Below are 19222 nucleotides of genomic sequence, written 5' to 3'. Positions count from 1 at the left end.
TGAACTGGGCCCTTCATCTCAAGCACCGCTGCACTGGGCCCTTCATCTCAAGCACCGCTGCACTGGGCACCGCCGTCTCAAGCACCGCTGAACTGGGCCCTTCATCTCAAGCACCGCTGCACTGGGCACCGGCGTCTCAAGCACCGCTGAACTGGGCACCGCCGTCTCAAGCACCGCTGAACTGGGCCCTTCATCTCAAGCACCGCTGCACTGGGCCCTTCATCTCAAGCACCGCTGCACTGGGCCCTTCATCTCAAGCACCGCTACACTGGGCACCGCCGTCTCAGGCACCGCTGAACAGGGCACCTCCGTCTCAAGCACTGCTGCACTGGGCACTCCATCGCAGGCACCGCTGGCCCATGAGTGGCAGGGGCTGGGCCGCATCTGTGTCGGGCAGGGCTGCACGAGGCACTCTGGGCACCAGGCCCCCTCCAGAACCAGTGGAGACTGTTATCCACTTGTGAAACTGTGGCTTTGCACTCCAGGATTGAGCAGTGGGCAGCCCACCCACTGTATAGACTTGTGAGACTGTGGCTTTGCACTCCCCAGGATTGAGCAGTGGGCAGCCCACCCACTGTATAGACTTGTGAGACTGTGGCTTTGCACTCCCCAGGATTGAACAGTGGGCATGGAGGCCCCTCGTGGATCTGGCGTCGTGCACTCATCTGGCTGAGGTGCCCCCCCTTCCTTTCCGCCTGAGGTGCCTGTAGTTTTGCTATCTGTTGCCCCTGCAGTGTTCTCTTCGTTAGAGTCAGGTATCCTGTGTGGGCTTTGCCCATGTGATTTGGGCCCAGTGGTCCACGGACAATGCCTGCTACAATGCTCGGACTTGTACATTTCTGTATATAAGAGTTTTTGATGTGTATATATATTTTTTGGGCAGTATTGCAATATATTTCAATGTTTAGAATCATTTCCTTTTGTCTTTGCATTCTTCCGGGGGGTTTGGGGGGTATAACTGTGATGTATTGCTATGCATTGATGTGTGTGTTGTAGTGGGTGAGGGTGGGGGTGGGTGTGTCGTGTATGTGTGTCCCCGTAATTTTTTCCCTCCCCCCTCCCCTGTGTCATAGGTGCAGTACTCACCGTTGTCTTCTGCGCCGGCGTTCGTGCTCCTGGTAGAGGAGCAGGAAGACTATCGCTGGTAGTATGTGGAGTTCGGGTTCCATGCTGTCCTGAATCCTCGTGGGGTGTATGGAGGTGAGCATTTTCCCTTCGAAATGGCTGTTTCCGCCGTGTTTTTATCGGCGGGGCTACCGCCCCGGAAAAGGTGGCGGATTGGTAGGTTGTGATACTGTGGGCGGTACATTGACTCCCGCCTGTCTGTTGGCGGGGACTGCCGCGCTGTTTGTTTGCACCGCCGTGGCGGACGGTGTGTTAATGTGGCGGTCTCTGTTGGCGGTTACCGCATCGGTCTGAATTCCATTGTTTTTACCGCTAGCCTGTTGGCGGTTTTGCCGCCGCTTTAACACCGACGGCCAGGGTTGGAATGACCATCATTGTGTTATCCACAGAGTGCCACAATACTTAATCCACTGCACAAAAAAATACTGTCCACTTTAATTATTTTTTCAGGAGGGGACATTTCACAATACAAGACGTGGATTGTTGAGTAAGCTAGAGACCTGGAAGCAGAATGGCTGGAAATTACAGTCCTACTCCTGAGCAGAAGTTCTGGAGTGCCTCCTTTAACTTCCAGAGAGGGCAGTCCTTTTGTCGTAGAGCAGCCAATACCAGCAATAGGAAAAGCATCAACAACAGGAAACCTCATTGGCTTGGTTTCAAGTGGCCAATCTTAAATCCAGTGCAGAGGAGAAGGCTAAAGGGGTCAAGCAAGTGGCAGCACTAATGACTATTCAGAGTATGTTTCAGGAGTATATGGATGACACTAAAGAAGTCTAGGTGGATCAAAACCCGCTGGTATGCTGGGACGGAAAGACGTGCCAATGACCAGAGCTCAGCAAGCTGGCAATGAAGTATCTGGCTTGTGTGGCTTCCAATGTGTCTGCTGAGCGTATGTGTTCAGTGCAACTGTCTATTGCCTCCAAATGTGGAGAGACTGACCATGATCAAAATGAACCAACACTCCATACCACACAATTACACTTTTCTTTAAATACCACAGGAAGAGAAGGAGGATGACAGTAATTGGTCAGCCTTATGTTTATTAGCTGACTAACATCTGGGCAAACCACCTGAGTTTGAAGACAAACTAGTTGTCTGACTGAGTAAGCTACCATAGAAACTTTTAATTATTTATCGTTGAAATTCTTTGCCCAAAAAACACTATATCTAGTGAAACATTATATATGTGTCTGACTTTTGCAGCCCCACCATTTTAGGCACATTTATGGCCAGAAAAGAATTGGATGGATGTGCAGAGAAGAAGCATCCCCATTCTTTTCAGGACATTGATGCCGTCTCCCTCCCATGCCCATCTTCCTTTTTTCATCATCTAGCAGGGCTGCCCCAGAAGATCATTTTAATTACATGACTGCCCAATTACAATGTATTTCTTGCATCAAAGAGGAGATACGATCTGTCACCATGCTTGGATAGGAAGAGGTCAATATTGCACTAATGAGTGATGATAAAATATTGAGTGACTGTGAGTGATGATTGATGTGGTGTCATACAGACACAGGGAGGGAGAGTGTTCAACTAATTAGTGAACTTGATGATGATGATTTGATTTGCAATATTTGAGGCCTGATGGGTGATCCTTTTTCCAAAGGTGATTGGCCCTTTCACACATAGTTAAATTTACTTGCAGGGTCCACTCCTTTTTTCTGGTTGTTCAGGAACCACACCAGTCAGTTTAGTTATCAAGCACAAATCTACACAAAATTCTGTTTTTCTTCCTACTCTTCAACACCAGTGCACTACAGGCCTATCTTGCTTGGGTCAGGACAGAGTTGGACTGGTTTGTTACTTGGAGACAGGAGGAGGGTGGAAATACTCAAGGTGGGACTACCTCAACAATGCAGCCAGAAAAAGTAAGTTATGCACTTCAGAGGGAAACCATGATGATGATGATGACTCTGAGGCGTGGCTCTATGGACTGAAAAGAGGCATGTTGATTTGTTAAATGCTGTAGAGTCTGTGTGCTAGCTCTTATGTGATCATGGTCAGGTGGAGCTGTTGCTTGTAACTGAATACAGACCTGTAATGCCACATCATCATCGTCACTTGATGCACGCACTCGGCTAACTGTTAAGCTAACAGCTGTGAGATCGATCAGCCAGGAACATGCAGCTACTTCTCTGCGATTGGCAGTAAATTGCTCTCACTTCTCAGTTAATCGATCTGCCATGACTGATAAAATGAATGATTGCAGCAACCTGAGCTCTTGCTCTGCCTCTGGCTCTTAGTAGTTGGTACTCTCCTTATGATACTTACCATCTGTCCTTCTCCTTCATTCTACAACATAATTTCTGTTTTACAATCTGCAGGCCTCTCCTGCTGCATGAAAGGATCTTCTTTTCCCTGAGAAATAGCCTACACCAGCCCCACTTACCCACCAATGCATACAAGGGATTTAGGTCTAGAACATTATTTGCAAACATAATCATTCAGGCCTAGTATTGCATAAATGCTTAACCTTGTTGACTCCTCTCCTGACTCTGAGTCCACTTCTCCTGACTCGAGGTTTTTGTAACTTTAGCTTTAATTACATAGCTTCCCATTGCTCAGAAACAGTTAGTATTGCTAGTTTTGTTATAATGTCAGGTATTATTTCCTTTGTTGTGTCATGGTGGTAGTAGTCTGGTCTCTGTATTTCTAAAACTATGATATAAATAACTTTGTGTTTTTCTTTCAATTTAGTTGCTTGTGATGGGAAATCCTTTTGAATAATGCCACAGTTGGAACACACCTAGGTGAGAGTGGGACCTCACTTGTTGTGATGCCATTCCTATTAGCGTACTATCCTGCTACTACTGCCACCACCATTAAGAATGCACTTTAGGAAACCCTGAGGTGAGTTTTGGAAGATAGAGAGAGACAGCAGCCATCTCTTTATTTAGTCAAGAAAGAGAACTGTGATGTGAAGTGAACTAGGTTAATTAGTAATGGTCTTCTTTTGTAGTTTTGACTTTCCTTCCTTGTTTATCTAGCTTGTTGTAAGCAATACAGGGAATGGCAGCATACCCTACCCCACTAATATTCGATAATAGACTTACAGAGGGTAGTATGTCATGGGGATGACTAACTATAGGTTACTGGTATACATACACTTTGATAAGCAGGCAGATTGAAAAAATAGGCTGCAAAAAAATGCAAATGTCAAAGTAAAAGTAACAGACAAAAAATACAATAAAGTAGAGTAACTTGGCTCTTTATTTTAACAATAAATAACAATAAACAATGAAGAAAACACTCTCTCCGCCCATAACAAGGCCCACCCTGCTCCCCAAATAAATGTTCCTATCCCCAATCAATGTCCAACTCAAAAATGTCCAAAGTAACTCCCAACTTCCTTCCCAATTCCTACCTTCCCCACCCACAACAATTGTCCCTCCCTCCAAAACAAAAAATAAATAAAGGACTAGAAGAGGGTGTTCCCCATGTGGGTCCAGAGTTCCACAAAGTTTCTCTCCATGCTTGACATCTTTTGGTTGATGTGCACCAGATGCTGCAGGACGTGGTGCTAAAAATTGTGGTCTGAGCAGCAGAGGTTAGATGTTGACAGGCAGCATCCAGTTGCCAGTGGCGCTGATAATGTTGTTGCAACCGGGAGGCTGGAGGAACAGGGGCTAAGGGTAAAGGCAGCTGCCTCCTCCTCCCTTTGCAGAGCAACCAGACATTGATATTCTACAAGGATGGTCTCCAACCTTTGCCTCCACAGCCGGGCTACTATCTCCTGGCATGCAGGTTGAACAGCAGGAGTAGCTATATCAAGAAAGAAAAAAGAAAAAACACAAATTGTAAACAGTGCTCGATGCATACAATTTTTTAAAATTATAGTGGCACAGTAGCTGTACATTGCTGGCCCCCTAGGGCCATTGGAATTTGAAGTGGCCGATTATGAATCACAGGGCCATTTTTTACCCACACATGCCTCACATAAAAGCACTGTGTGCCTGAAAAGAATTAAGGCAAATAACAGCACACCGTAATAAAAAAAAAGATTTTTTCCTTTTAAAAGATTTCCTAGTGTAATATAGTAAAAGAAATAGACACTTAGGTCCTCATTACACCCCTGGCAGTCGGTGTTAAAGTGGCAGAAATACCGCCAACAGGCCGGCAATACAAAAATGGGAGCACGACCACAGCGGAAACTGCCAAAACATACAGCTACTTTAACACTCCGACTGCCACGGCGGTAGCAACAAACACTGCTGCTGTAACCGCCAACAGCCAGGCGGAAGTCAATGTACCGCCCACTCCTTCACAACACGCCCATCCACCAGCTTTTCCGGGGCTGTACCAACACCATCAAAAGCACAGCGGAAACAGTACCCATAATGGGAAACACTCACCTCTCGGGGAAGCACGCCGTCAGCGTCTATTTGGGGCCCGGAGGAGGCGGAAAGAACACCTGTGGGCAGGAGCCCTTTAAATTACTCTCAGCGTTCCCGCTTCGCGGGAAGCGCGCCGTCAGCGTCTGTTTGGGGGCCAGAGGAGGCGGAAAGAACACCTGTGGGCAGGAGCCCTTTAAATTACTCTCAGCACTCCCGCTTCGCGGGAAGCGCGCCGTCAGCGTCTGTTTGGGGGCCGGAGGAGGCGGAAAGAACACCTGTGGGCAGGAGCCCTTTAAATTACTCTCAGCACTCCCGCTTCGCGGGACGCACGCGGGCGGCGCCCGGGCGAAGCACGGGCCAAGGGCGGGCCCGTCCTTCGCCCATCATCGACCGGAAGAGGCTGGGCTGGGCCCCACCTAACGTCTACTCCTTCCGCCAGTGGTAACTTCATCTGGGTGCTGTGTCAGGTACTGTGTGAGCCCATTATTAAATATGGGCAAAAGAAAGATTAATGTTCAAAAGGGGGAAGGCGGGCCCAGCTCCCTTCAGTCCTCCATTACTAGTTATTTATCTTCTGTGATGGGGGCCATCGAATCTGAACTTGAACATGTAGAAGAAAGGATTGGGGCTGTCCAAAGTACTGTACAACACCCCCCTTTGGAACCTATCGTCCACATTTCCACCTTTCCAAGAACTGGTCCTTCATCACCGATCTTGCCTCTGAATACCAGACAGTTGGGCGACGATATGCTTCCCACTACCGACCGAATCAATTCTTCTCCCCTATTAGTTATTCCTCCTCTTGAAAGCTCTTGTTCTCAGGCCGATTCTCCTCCCTTGAAGAAGAGGAGAGCTGGGAAAAAGCCCAAAAATACAAAAAAGGCCTTGGGCTCCAAAAAGAAACTACCTACCCTCCCGGCCCAAAGTGACCAACCCCCAATCTCCCTGGTTTCCTCCCCTGAATGCCCTCTGAGTAAGGATGCTCTTGAAGACCGTTCTAGTATTATTGACTTGACACTCAAATCCTTTTGCGCAACTCTAGAGGCAAAAATTACCACTTTGATCACTAGGAAGCTTGATTGCTTTTGTAATGACGTGACCAGGTTTTTATCTAGTTTTTTAAAACCAGGTCCATTAAGTACGGTAATACATCATAGCCCTGAACCAGCCTATCAATCCACTCCTCCCTCTACTTTGGCACCCCAAGGAGTAAGTAATCCTTCGCTTGATCCACAAGCCGTCTCTGGTCAAGGAACTCTCGTTGACAACCCTGCATTAGGGCCGACAAGGGAAGTCTATTCCTGCAAGATAAAGGTCCAAATAAACTTACTAACCATGCAGACTTTTTACATTTACCACCTGACTGCAATCCGTACGTTTTGGTTCTCTCAAACGTTCCTCCTCTGGAGTGCTCCAAACAAGAAGATACCCACTCCCTAATTAGAAAAGCTGGTCACTGGTTGAATTCCAATTTCAAACCTAATTATTTTCATAACGATAAGATTCTTATGGCCCGAAGAGTGAGGAGGGTAGGATATTCAAAGGAATTGGAGGAGGGAGACTATGTTGTTTTAAATTTTGCTAATCCTCGTTCAGTAGACTATTTTTTGACCAATTTGGACCACTGTAATATGTCAAATAACAGGATTCAAATACATCCCCTGTGTCATTTTTACGACCCTGTGCTCCCACCAAATCGCATTGTCATTAATTCAAGTATTCACAGACCAGACCCAGAAAGGTTTCATTTACAGGTTAATGTACCCTCTAGCAATCGGTTCTCGACTCTTAGTCACCTTGACGAGAACGATTGACTGACGGTGATCCACCCCTGTGTCGTAGTTTGGACTCTTGCTTTGAGCAAGACTGCTGGTCTCAGGATGACAGTACTTTCGTTCGTAGGTGACTAGGTCTCTTCCTACAACTATTTGTAACTGTTGTCCAAACCTTACTGGCTTACTAGCAGTACCTCACCGAAAACACAATAGTAAAAGGTGATTTGTAGCAGTCGCTTACGCATGGACTCAAAATACAATATCTCAGGGTTGTCGTGGTTAAACGGAAATTACCCTTTTCTCACAGATTTATAATGTCTCATACAAACAAAGGCAATAACACAGATGCAGTAAAGTTATAATAGTTTTTATTCAACATAACTGCAATTTGTGATAAGTTGCATGAACTGCAATGATTAGGATAATGAATATACCAAGCAACAGTATAGTAAAGAGGAGAGTCATTGTTATAAAGACCCCCACCATTATGCAATATAAGATAAAAATATATATATATATGTAAAAGATGGAATAAGCCCTAATACCCTAAGGAGAGTAGGTCTAACCTTCTACCTAAAAAGGAAGAGCTGGGTTCGTTAAACCTAATCTGCCAAAACCGTGTCCATGAGAGGAGCCCCCAACCCTCGTTACCTTGGAATGAGGTCTCTATCTCAGACTCCGCAGGGACACGAAGACTGGATCAGTGTCAAGATGACTGCAGCATCGGTATCAGCGATGGTGGCGATGCCCTCTGGTCGGAATCCATCTGATTATCTGTCTAAAAGTGTGTTGTATTTATACAGATCTACAAGGTCCCTGACATAAGTGTTATTCATAACAATAGATAACAGGCATGCTTGGGACGGCAATTAATATCAACAATCCCTCGAAAGTATAGAGAGGGAAAATCCCTAAGTGTGAATGCCTACTGTATGTTTGTCTTTGGTGCTTGATCTTGACGCCTTGGCGCAGTGACACTGATAATAGAACCCATAACAAGTGTCCTAACTATAAACAAGGCCGCCATTTTAAAGGAAATAAATAATTAAATGGACTAAGCCAGAGCAAGCTAAGTAGGTTAAAAGTCACTGGGTGACGGGGGCACGAGTTTACAAGCCTACGGCTAAGTTAACTCCTGTTAACCCGTTAAAATAAACTAGGATTCACTACACCCTCGCCATTGCCGTAACAGGTATGATGAAGGTAAAGAAAACCCAATCGATAAAAGCTGCTACTGAACTAAAAAAGCCAAAAAACTTAACGAAAAAATAAATGCTGTGTTATAAAATTTGTTTTTTTTTTTTTAAAAACATTTCAGAGATTTTAATATCAACCATGACAAGTCTAGCAAACTTTTAGTAAAATTGCTTCTTTTATTAGAATCGGGAACTGGCAAGCTAATTCATCAAATTATGTGCTATATGCAGGATCTTGAAGAATGTCATCGAAGTCACCATTCAATGATCTAAAAAATGAGTCAACATTGTCTGAAGTGAAATTGAGAGCTGGGCGGACCAACGGATCCACAGAGCAGAAGTGAGCCATATTCATTGGTGCATCGACACTCGCTGCAGCGTCCTCATCCATGTTAGTTTGTATAACAGAAGGCTCATAGGTGGCCTCGCGGAGCAACCTCAGTCTCAAGGGGCATGACCGTATATGAACCCTCATCGGGGACATCAGCATTTCGTGGTCCACAGGAGATGTCGGTGCAACAGCAAGACAGACCATAGGCAGATGTTCAAAGAGACACCATATGCAGCGGAACACCGGTTGTACACACCATAGTAGAGGCCGGAATGACAATGACCAGTCAAACTCTAGTTCCACCAGCAGCTGGAAAGAAACAACCACCGCGAATCAGAAAATATAGCAGTAGTAGTCCGCCAATTAAAGCCAAAATAATTGGAAAGCCACCAAACACACTGGAAAAGAGTGAATGGATGGCTGATGGGATGACTCCGAAGACAGTCTGGAAGATGGACACGAAACCAGACCCGACAGCCTTAAAGAAATGAACAATCCCAGTGGTGCTTGAAGCATTGAATATTCTTGATACCAACTCTCCAAAGTGTAAGGGGAAATCGGTATTTAAAAGGGATTGTATCTCGGCTGATGATCTCGCAACCTGGAGAGCATACGTCTCTTTTGCGGATGTCAAGGCGACCTGTTTTTGAAACAATAGCGCCTTCAGTCTACTCAACTTGTCATAGTTCACATTAATTGTATCAATGTGGGGCCACATTTCAAATACTTGTATCTCTCGTGTGGGGGGAAACAAAACATGGCCACAACACGTAACGACCTTCGTGACTGAGATTGCGTAGGCAATTCCAGGTCGCAAGCCGCAACAGCTGTCATCGCTCAGAAGAACATAACTCCCATTAGAAAGAACATGAAACACTGAACGAATCAAGGGGACGGGAGTACCCTTCAGAAAACAGGCCAAATTTGCGACCCCCGCATTGCAAAGACCGTGAAGAGACACCTGTTTGCATATCATGGAATGACGAACATTAGTCTCACATTCACTTCCGCTAAGAAAGACCTCTTGTTCGCCGTTCAGACATCGATACTCAAAGGGCAACTCCCACTCTTCCTTAATAAAGCTATCTCCTAGCCGCTCATATCGTCCCACTGCAAGATGTTTCAGGCAGCTCGAGAAACGAAACGTTGAAAACGGTAAATTAATAATGCTGTGTAAGAGCCAGATAGTTGAAGGACTCTCTGCTACCGTGAAGGGCAACTTATCTAATTTTTCTACTTGAAGCAAGGTGAAACGAGCCTCTCTTTTAGCCATTGTCACTTGTTCCCCAGAAAAATTAAAAGCAGCGAATAGTTCACTCCCATTAAGGTATTTCCATGGAATGTTGCCACTTTTTAGCATCTGCAATGCCCAACTCAGCTGCATGATGGAACGCAGCTGTGTTTGCCCATGATATAACCGAGACAAATCAGTCTGAGTGATATCAATAGCAGATGACACTATATTTGACAGGGAATAAATCCTGTTGGAAAGCGTGTTCATGCCATTGTCGACAACAGCCAATGTATTTTCCAAATTCTCTTTATCAAGTTGTCGTAAACGTGCAGCAGCCTCAATTTGAGAAAGTTTCCAAATTTCATTATACATGGCATATAAAAAACGTTTCGAGCGTTGCTTTCTAGGACCTAATAGGAAATCTTGTAGGTCTATACTGTCAGAAAGAGTATTCAGGTGTTGTTTCACCGCTGTTAAGGTGTTCGTTTGTACCCATTGTTGGCACAGCTTGCCCACACTGTAAGTTGTAATTATACCAGCATGCTGACCTGACAAAAAGCGAGGGTCTGGTCTATGAATGGAAAAACCTCCTGAAGAGTTCAAAAAACGCCTTTGACACTCATCAGTATCGGTGGGCCATACCAACCATCCCCCGGGACTGGAAAGTGAAGAATTGTAGTCACCACCCTTAACCAATGCATCTAGCCTATCCTCAGAAATATTTAGAAAGTGTTGCCAATCTTTAAATTTTGTCGGTGTAGGGATACTGGGCGTGTTTAGATCCTTTATTTTAGCTAATCCTAGACATGATGTCTGCTCAACAGTGTCATTTAAAAAAATCATTTGCACAGGAACTAAGCAAGCTCGAAACAAAGCCTCCCTACCCTGTATCTGCCAATCCTGCGTCCCCCATACTGTCTTCAAATCGATAGTGTTTTTCCAATATTCATAACCCTCAATTGAAAGTCGGGAAACAAAGGGATCTGAATAAATCAGTTTGGTATCTGTTAGCAACAGTTTTCTAATGTGTGTCTTAGGTAATTTAAAATAATATGATTCAGCTTTCGTTGTATGATGCCCAGAAAAGTATGTGAATTTGTCACTGTAATACTGTGGACTCCCCGCCCGTGGTGTTGAACAATGTTCCCATTGTGTGTAGTTAAAAAGAGGCCTATATCTAGTTGCACGGTGCAGGTAGTGATGTCCCCAATTATTATAGCAGAACATTTCACCATAATTCATTGTAAAATCATATACATCATCACTTCCAAAAGCGGAGTAGTCCTTCATTTCATTTAGCATGGAATCCACTGTTTGGACATCCCAATCATCAGAGACAACATTAGGTGTAATAACATCAGACATAGAAATTTTGAACACGTATGGTATTTGAATTATCTTAGTGGCCTGTAAATATCGAACGGAACTTTGTCCCAAATAATCCCATCAGAAATTGGAATAGCTGTAATATTGACAGGGGACAAATCACGTCGGACTTTATGTGATGAATGATGCGGTGTTAAAATTACATCAACAGGCTCCACTGAGGAGCGATCAGCAATATAGTGACCATTAATTAGTAAAAAGAAAACAGTCACAAAACCAATCCATAAAAATAATGCAATAAATGTCAAACAGAACCAGAGATAGTTCCATGGATATATCAAATAGTTCTTTTAAGCCATTGATAGAACTTGCTACCTCTGGAAAGTTTGTCAGTCTCAGTTGAGGATGTATCTGAAGAAAAATCATCAATGTCCACAAAATAGCCAGATGAAGTCTCCGCAAACATAGGACTCATCGAATTCCCATCCACTGGTCTTGGAGGTTCATGATAAATGACGTTACCAGTCGTGGAAGTGTTCGTGTAAAATACAGCCAAATCCTGTATCGGTGTGTTCTCTGAAGTTGTTACAGGAACCAACAAAAGTTCATTTTCTGCCCTCCCCTTGGTTGAGGAAGTGTCTGGAACAGCAGCTGACATAGTTGTATAGTCTGTAGTAGCGATGGTCATCCTACTATGTAGAGGGATGTCCTGTTGGGTAGTGAGAGGGGATCGGGAACTACCCAAGGGACCTCCTGGTCTACTGTGAAGAATCGGCCACATGTTGTAATTTGATGTCATCAATGGAGATGAATCTGTTTGATTTGGATCCAGACAATGGCGGAAGGATGACAGTCCTGGTGCCTTTTATCCCCAAGACCGGTACAGGTGCTCTGTATGTGGGACCAAACTCTTTTCTCACAGCGATCTTCTCACGAACCAGATCCCCAACGTTAGGAATCCAGCCAGTCGAAGTTTTCGCCAAGTCCCTTATTCCCAAGGTGGCAGCGCTTGCAGATGATTTATCATCACGGAATTGTTGAAGCTCCTGTAAAACAGCGAGACGTTCTTTTATGTCAAATGGTGTTTCTGCTGCCACCATACCAGGGGCATCAAGATCGGGAACATACATAGTTGTCCCAAAGAGAACCTCATATGGAGACTTGCCCCTCAAGGACCGTCTTGGCAGATTATTCAGTGCTCTCTGGACCCCATATAGGTGATGTAACCAACTACGGCCTGAACCTAACACTCGAGCTGTTAAGGACTGCTTTAGATCACGATTCCGCCTCTCCACGACCGAATTTCCCTCGGGATGGTATGGTGAGGAGTAATGGAGTTCCAAACCCATCGTCCTCATGGTGTCCCTGAAAGCCTTAGAGGCAAATGCAGGGCCCTGGTCCGAATGGAATGCTGCAACCGCATATGTACCGATAAAGATCAGCAAATCTTTTATAACAGTCCGGGCGTCAGCCAACCGCTGTGGCCATACCCACAGGAATCTAGAACAGGAATCTACAGCCACTAAAATGTATTTGTATGCACCATCAGGTTGCAAAGGACCACAATGGTCCAGGTACACACAATGGAGTGGTTTGTCTGACACTAAGAGAGACGTCTGCGGAGGGCGTCTGATAGTCGAGCCCTTAATCTGCTGACAAACGTCACAGCAAAGGACATACTGTTTAGTCCGTCTGCATAGACCAGGCCACCTGTACCGTTGTTGTAGAATGGTGATAGTGGCCTGTATACCAGCATGTGCAGAAGCGACACCCTCATGTGCAGCTGTAATTAATTCCAATCTCTGATCTTCATTTGGGATCACTCGATCACCAACATCTGGAATGGTTGCAAAAGCAACATTCTGTGCACTGATATGATATGTATAGTTCGTAGGGTATCCTCTTTCGGAAGGTGCTTATCTGCAGCCGAGGCTTTAACGGCAAGCAGTATTTCATTATCCAACCTCGTCCGAGAACGAGTCACTGCAGCCACAGAAGCCGTAGCTACTGAAGCTTTGGCTGCTTCGTCAGCCAATGTATTACCGGTAACATGTATTCCTACACGTTGGTGCCCCAATGTATGAACTACATGGACACATGGCAGCTTATTCTTAAGATTAGCCACCCTTCCCCACAATATTTTGTGTTTAATGGTGTTCCCTTTAGAATCTCTAAACCCGTTCAGTATCCAATGATTGAGGTATTCATTGTATGACTGGACGCAGTAATACGAATCACAGACGATCAAAGTCTGCGTTCCTGGCTCCGAATTTTCGAGCGCTAGAAGAAGAGCCTTAAGCTCGGCCAACTGGGCTGTGCAGTCCCCTAAGGTCTGAGTGTACGTGTTATGAGGATGAAAAACTCCGTCTTCCATTACCCCGCACACGGCTGCGCAAGCTGCCGAGTATTGATGTTTAGTACCCACAGCCGGTTGTGCCGATCCGTCAGTGTAAATGATGGTATCATAACTGTCTATTGGCAATATGTGTAAGGGAGCGGGGTACTCCTGTTCATACTGGAGAAATTCTTGTGTCTGAAGTCTGGGGTCAAACACATAATCAACATCAGTGGCGGTCAGAGATGTTGCCCATTGAATCCAGCGTGGATGCAATGCCTTAGCGTTAGGAACGCTCGCTTTAGTGACAGCCTCTAAGGCCGGAACCGGGGAGACAACAATAATGCGTTTCCCCTGGGCAAGCGGTCTCTCCTTTATGACGGCAATCTGAACTGCCGTCAGAATTTTTTCAGTAGGAGCAAAACGTTTTTCTGCATTGGAGTACAAATGTGATTTGTATGCTATTGGCACCGTGTCACCCTCATTAAAGGTGACATAGGTAAATCCTAGGTCACCAGCTATTATTCTGATGACCAAATTTGTTTTATTGTCCCGTGTGTACAAGTGTCTAGCTTCTAGCATGTCTCGTTGTATGTCCCTTAGGATGTGTGTGTGTTCAATTGTCCAGTGCCTGCCAGAATAATTGGGCTTAATTAAGTTATATAGTGGCTTTACGCGTTCAGCATAATCTGGAATATATGTTCTGCCAAAATTAAAGAAACCCAGTAATGACTGCAATTTCTTAAGCGTGTTTGGAGGCTGTAGCTGAGCACACTTCTCCAGGAAGTGCAGGGCCAGGCTCTTCCCCTCGTTTGATAGTTCATATCCTAGGAACAATACACTAAGAAATGCTATCTTGCTTTTCTTAAAATTAAATTTATATCCGAAGGTGGCAAATCCCAAAATTATCCGATCGACCCTGGCAAGATGAATGTCAAGGGTGTCATCAGTGAGATAGATATCATCCACATATGATAATGCCTCGGAATCAAGCTCCTGTAAGATGGATGTGACACGGGCCGAAAACAGTCCTGGGCTGTTTTTATAGCCTTGAGGTAAACGACAAAAGCGTTTCTGAGAACCATAGGAAAATGCACTTAGGTCTCTACTTTCAGGTGCTAAATTCTGGCAGAAAAAACCATTAGATATATCCAATGTAGTTTTGTATTTTTTACGCACTATATTATTTATTAGCGCTGAGCTGTGTGAATTTTGTATAGCATAAGTGCGTGCATGACTATTCAAGTGCCTATAATCAACCACTATTCTATATGAATGATCAGGTTTCGCAACGGTAAATAGCGGATTATTCATTGCCGATGTACAGGGCTCAATTACTCCCTGGTATTCAAGTTGTGACAGTATCTCCGTCACTGGAGCTTTTGCTTCATGTTTAACCCGGTATTGTGGCTGCGGGTGTGGTGTAGACCGAACGGGAATAACATGGCAAGGAGAGTCCTTGTCCCATCCTACATGATTACGGTATAATGCAGGTGCCTGCGCTAAAGCCCATCCAGCAGCTAATGCTCGTTTGTCTGTCTCCGGAACAAGATCGGAGAAAGAAGGCAAAATGACATCTTCCCCATGTGGGAGCATGCGGACATGTTCAGGTGGCCAGTCTCTCTCGGCCAACAGGATATCACTAGTAAGTTCATCCCAGAATATTACACTAATAATGCGCTCCACGTCTCCCTCTATCTGAATTGTTAAATCAAAAACCCGATCGGGTGGAAGTACGCGGCCATCCGCCGTTTCAACTGCGATGTAATCGCTAGTTGCTGTCGCATCCAGATGATCATTCAGATCCTGGCGACATATCGTGACCTCTGCTGCGCTGTCCAACAGAGTCACTGCCCACTTCTTGTTCCTCAACAGTGTTCTCAATACTACTGGCATTTCTAATGGTCAGTGCAGCCACTTTTTTCTTTTTAAATTGTGGCTTTTGTTGAGCAGTCTTTTCTTCTTTTTTAACAGTAGACTGTGGCGAGTCTTTCTTTTCTTTCACGTATTCCGGACGTCGATCTTGACGGCCCCCTCTCTCGCTACGTCTATCCGGTGCGTCCTGAAAGGAACGAGAAGGACGTGAATCAGTATATCTGTCTGGAGTTCTAATGTTATCCCTATTCCTGAGATTATATCTCCTCTCGGAGTAATCCGGATGAGGAGAATCAGCTCTTTTAGTTCTCCTATCCTTGAAATCTTTTTGTTTTTCCCAGCGCTTCTTAGAGCCCTCTTGTGCTTGCTTCGTACCTTCCTTATGGGTGGTACTTGGTATGTCCAATTTTTCAGGTTTGGCTCCCAGCTCATCCCGTCCTATACTAGTATAGGTATCAGAGATTATTTTGGGTAGCTGTCTCTCTTGTTCCTGGTGTGGAGTTTCCCGGAGACGCTGGCGTATCGCCAGTGCTACTGCTTCCCCTTTAATATTACTCAATATTATCGAGGAGAAGGCGTCAAAATTATGCATCAATTTCATCCCCAGATCTAGGGCTGGTGCAGCCCCATGCTCATTTTGTATTTGTTTCAATACTTCCGGCAAATTGGCCAGTGTAGGGGTACCATGCGTGGTAGTATAAACGGCAGCGAAGACTGTACCCCAAGTGGCACATTCATCAACCGAGGGAACCATCCCGAATGGCAAGCACATAGTGAGCAATCTATGTTTCTCCTGTGGCCCCGTATGGGGGAACACAGCTTCCAGCTGATTTGTTTTCTGAGCAATCCAAAACGGTATTCTTTCTCGATCCGAGGGCATTTTACCCATAATGGTATGCACCGTTTGTCGATTAATCCCAGCAGCCAATTGATAACCACCAGCTACTGGCGGTGCTGGACGCGCTGGTGCAGTGTTCAATGTTCGCATTACGACCTGGACTAAACGTCTATATAATGCCACTAATTCATTATATAATATCCTTAAATCTACAAGCGGCATAGTCTGTATGCCTGGATGAGGTGTATATGTGGCAAACATGGGCCACGTCGGCCCTTCATTACTTAAAGGACCTAGCCTCACCCGCCGCAGTATATGTGGTAGGGCGCCTTCAAACCAGTTTTGATGCTCCTGATATGTGAGCGATATTTCATGATACTGGTATGCTTCGTACCTTACGGGTACGTCCGCAATGTCATAAGTGTGAAATGTGTGCGTTCTTTGGTCAGCCTCAGGAAAGGTGACCCAACAGTAGAATGTTTCCGTTTGGTATGCTTCTGTTGCTTCTATAATCAAAGTAACTTCCCCACCCTCTTCTGTAAGGCAATGCGCTAATAAATGTTGTGTAAGTGCATGTCTAGCATTTGCAGGAATTTCTATGGTATTAGCCATAGTTGTTTAGAGAAACGGAACACCAAAATAGGGGAAGTTTTTTGCTTTTGTGAGTTCGAGCTCGAACAACCTACAGCCTAAGCAGGTGATACCTGTTTATCTGAGGAGGATTCTCCCAAAGACCACGGACGTCTCCGTATAATGGTACTGAGGGTACCTGTTGTCTGTGAGACAGTGATAGTCAGGGTATCCGTAAATTAGTGCCTAAACACCATCGTTGGTGGCGCCATGTCGTGGTTTGGACTCTTGCTTTGAGCAAGACTGCTGGTCTCAGGATGACAGTACTTTCGTTCGTAGGTGACTAGGTCTCTTCCTACAACTATTTGTAACTGTTGTCCAAACCTTACCGGCTTACTAGCAGTACCTCAACGAAAACACAATAGTAAAAGGTGATTTGTAGCAGTCGCTTACGCATGGACTCAAAATACAATATCTCAGGGTTGTCGTGGTTAAACGGAAATTACCCTTTTCTCACAGATTTATAATGTCTCATACAAACAAAGGCAATAACACAGATGCAGTAAAGTTATAATAGTTTTTATTCAACATAACTGCAATTTGTGATAAGTTGCATGAACTGCAATGATTAGGATAATGAATATACCAAGCAACAGTATAGTAAAGAGGAGAGTCATTGTTATAAAGACCCCCACCATTATGCAATATAAGATAAAAATATATACATATGTAAAAGATGGAATAAGCCCTAATACCCTAAGGAGAGTAGGTCTAACTTTCTACCTAAAAAGGAAGAGCTGGGTTCGTTAAACCTAATCTGCCAAAACCGTGTCCATGAGAGGAGCCCCCAACCCTCGTTACCTTGGAATGAGGTCTCTATCTCAGACTCCGCAGGGACACGAAGACTGGATCAGTGTCAAGATGACTGCAGCATCGGTATCAGCGATGGTGGCGATGCCCTCTGGTCGGAATCCCTCTGATTATCTGTCTAAAAGTGTGTTGTATTTATACAGATCTACAAGGTCCCTGACATAAGTGTTATTCATAACAATAGATAACAGGCATGCTTGGGACGGCAATTAATATCAACAAACCCTCGAAAGTATAGAGAGGGAAAATCCCTAAGTGTGAATCCATACTGTATGTTTGTCTTTGGTGCTTGATCTTGAAGCCTTGGCGCAGTGACACTGATAATAGAACCCATAACAAGTGTCCTAACTATAAACAAAGCCGCCATTTTAAAGGAAATAAATAATTAAATGGACTAAGCCAGAGCAAGCTAAGTAGGTTAAAAGTCACTGGGTGACGGGGGCACGAGTTTACAAGCCTACGGCTAAGTTAACTCCTGTTAACCCGTTAAAATAAACTAGGATTCACCACACCCTCGCCATTGCCGTAACAGGTATGATGAAGGTAAAGAAAACCCAATCGATAAAAGCTGCTACTGAACTAAAAAAGGCAAAAAACTTAACGAAAAAATAAATGCTGTGTTATAAAACGTGTTTTTTTTATTATTTTTTTTTAAACATTTTAGAGATTTTAATATCAACCGTGACAAGTCTAGCAAACTTTTAGTAAAATTGCTTCTTTTATTAGAATCGGGAACTGGCAAGCTAATTCATCAAATTATGTGCTATATGCAGGATCTTGAAGAATGTCATCGAAGTCACCATTCAATGATCTCAAAAATGAGTCAACATCGTCTGAAGTGAAATTGAGAGCTGGGCGGACAAACGGATCCACAGAGAAGAAGTGAGCCATATTCATTGGTGCATCGACACTCGCTGCAGCGTCCTCATCCATGTTAGTTTGTATAACAGAAGGCTCATAGGTGGCCTCGCGGAGCAACCTCAGTCTCAAGGGGCATGACCGTATATGAACCCTCATCGGGGACATCAGCAGTTCGTGGTCCACAGGAGATGTCGGTGCAACAGCAAGACAGACCATAGGCAGATGTTCAAAGAGACACCATATGCAGCGGAACACCGGTTGTACACACCATAGTAGAGGCCGGAATGACAATGACCAGTCAAACTCTAGTTCCACCAGCAAAGGTGTACCGAAGATCCGAACCATGCGTTCACGGCACAGCGGGGTTGACGGGAGCGGCTCCATTGCTCTGTGTAGCTGGAAAGAAACAACCACCGCGAATCAGAAAATATAGCAGTAGTAGTCCGCCAATTAAAGCCAAAATAATTGGAAAGCCACCAAACACACTGGAAAAGAGTGAATGGATGGCTGATGGGATGACTCCGAAGACAGTCTGGAAGATGGACACGA

The sequence above is a fragment of the Pleurodeles waltl genome, chromosome 7 (assembly GCF_031143425.1).
Source record: "Pleurodeles waltl isolate 20211129_DDA chromosome 7, aPleWal1.hap1.20221129, whole genome shotgun sequence".
NCBI lineage: Eukaryota > Metazoa > Chordata > Amphibia > Caudata > Salamandridae > Pleurodeles > Pleurodeles waltl.
The sequence above is the reverse complement of the archived record's forward strand: the minus strand, read 5'-3'. Positions refer to the sequence as shown.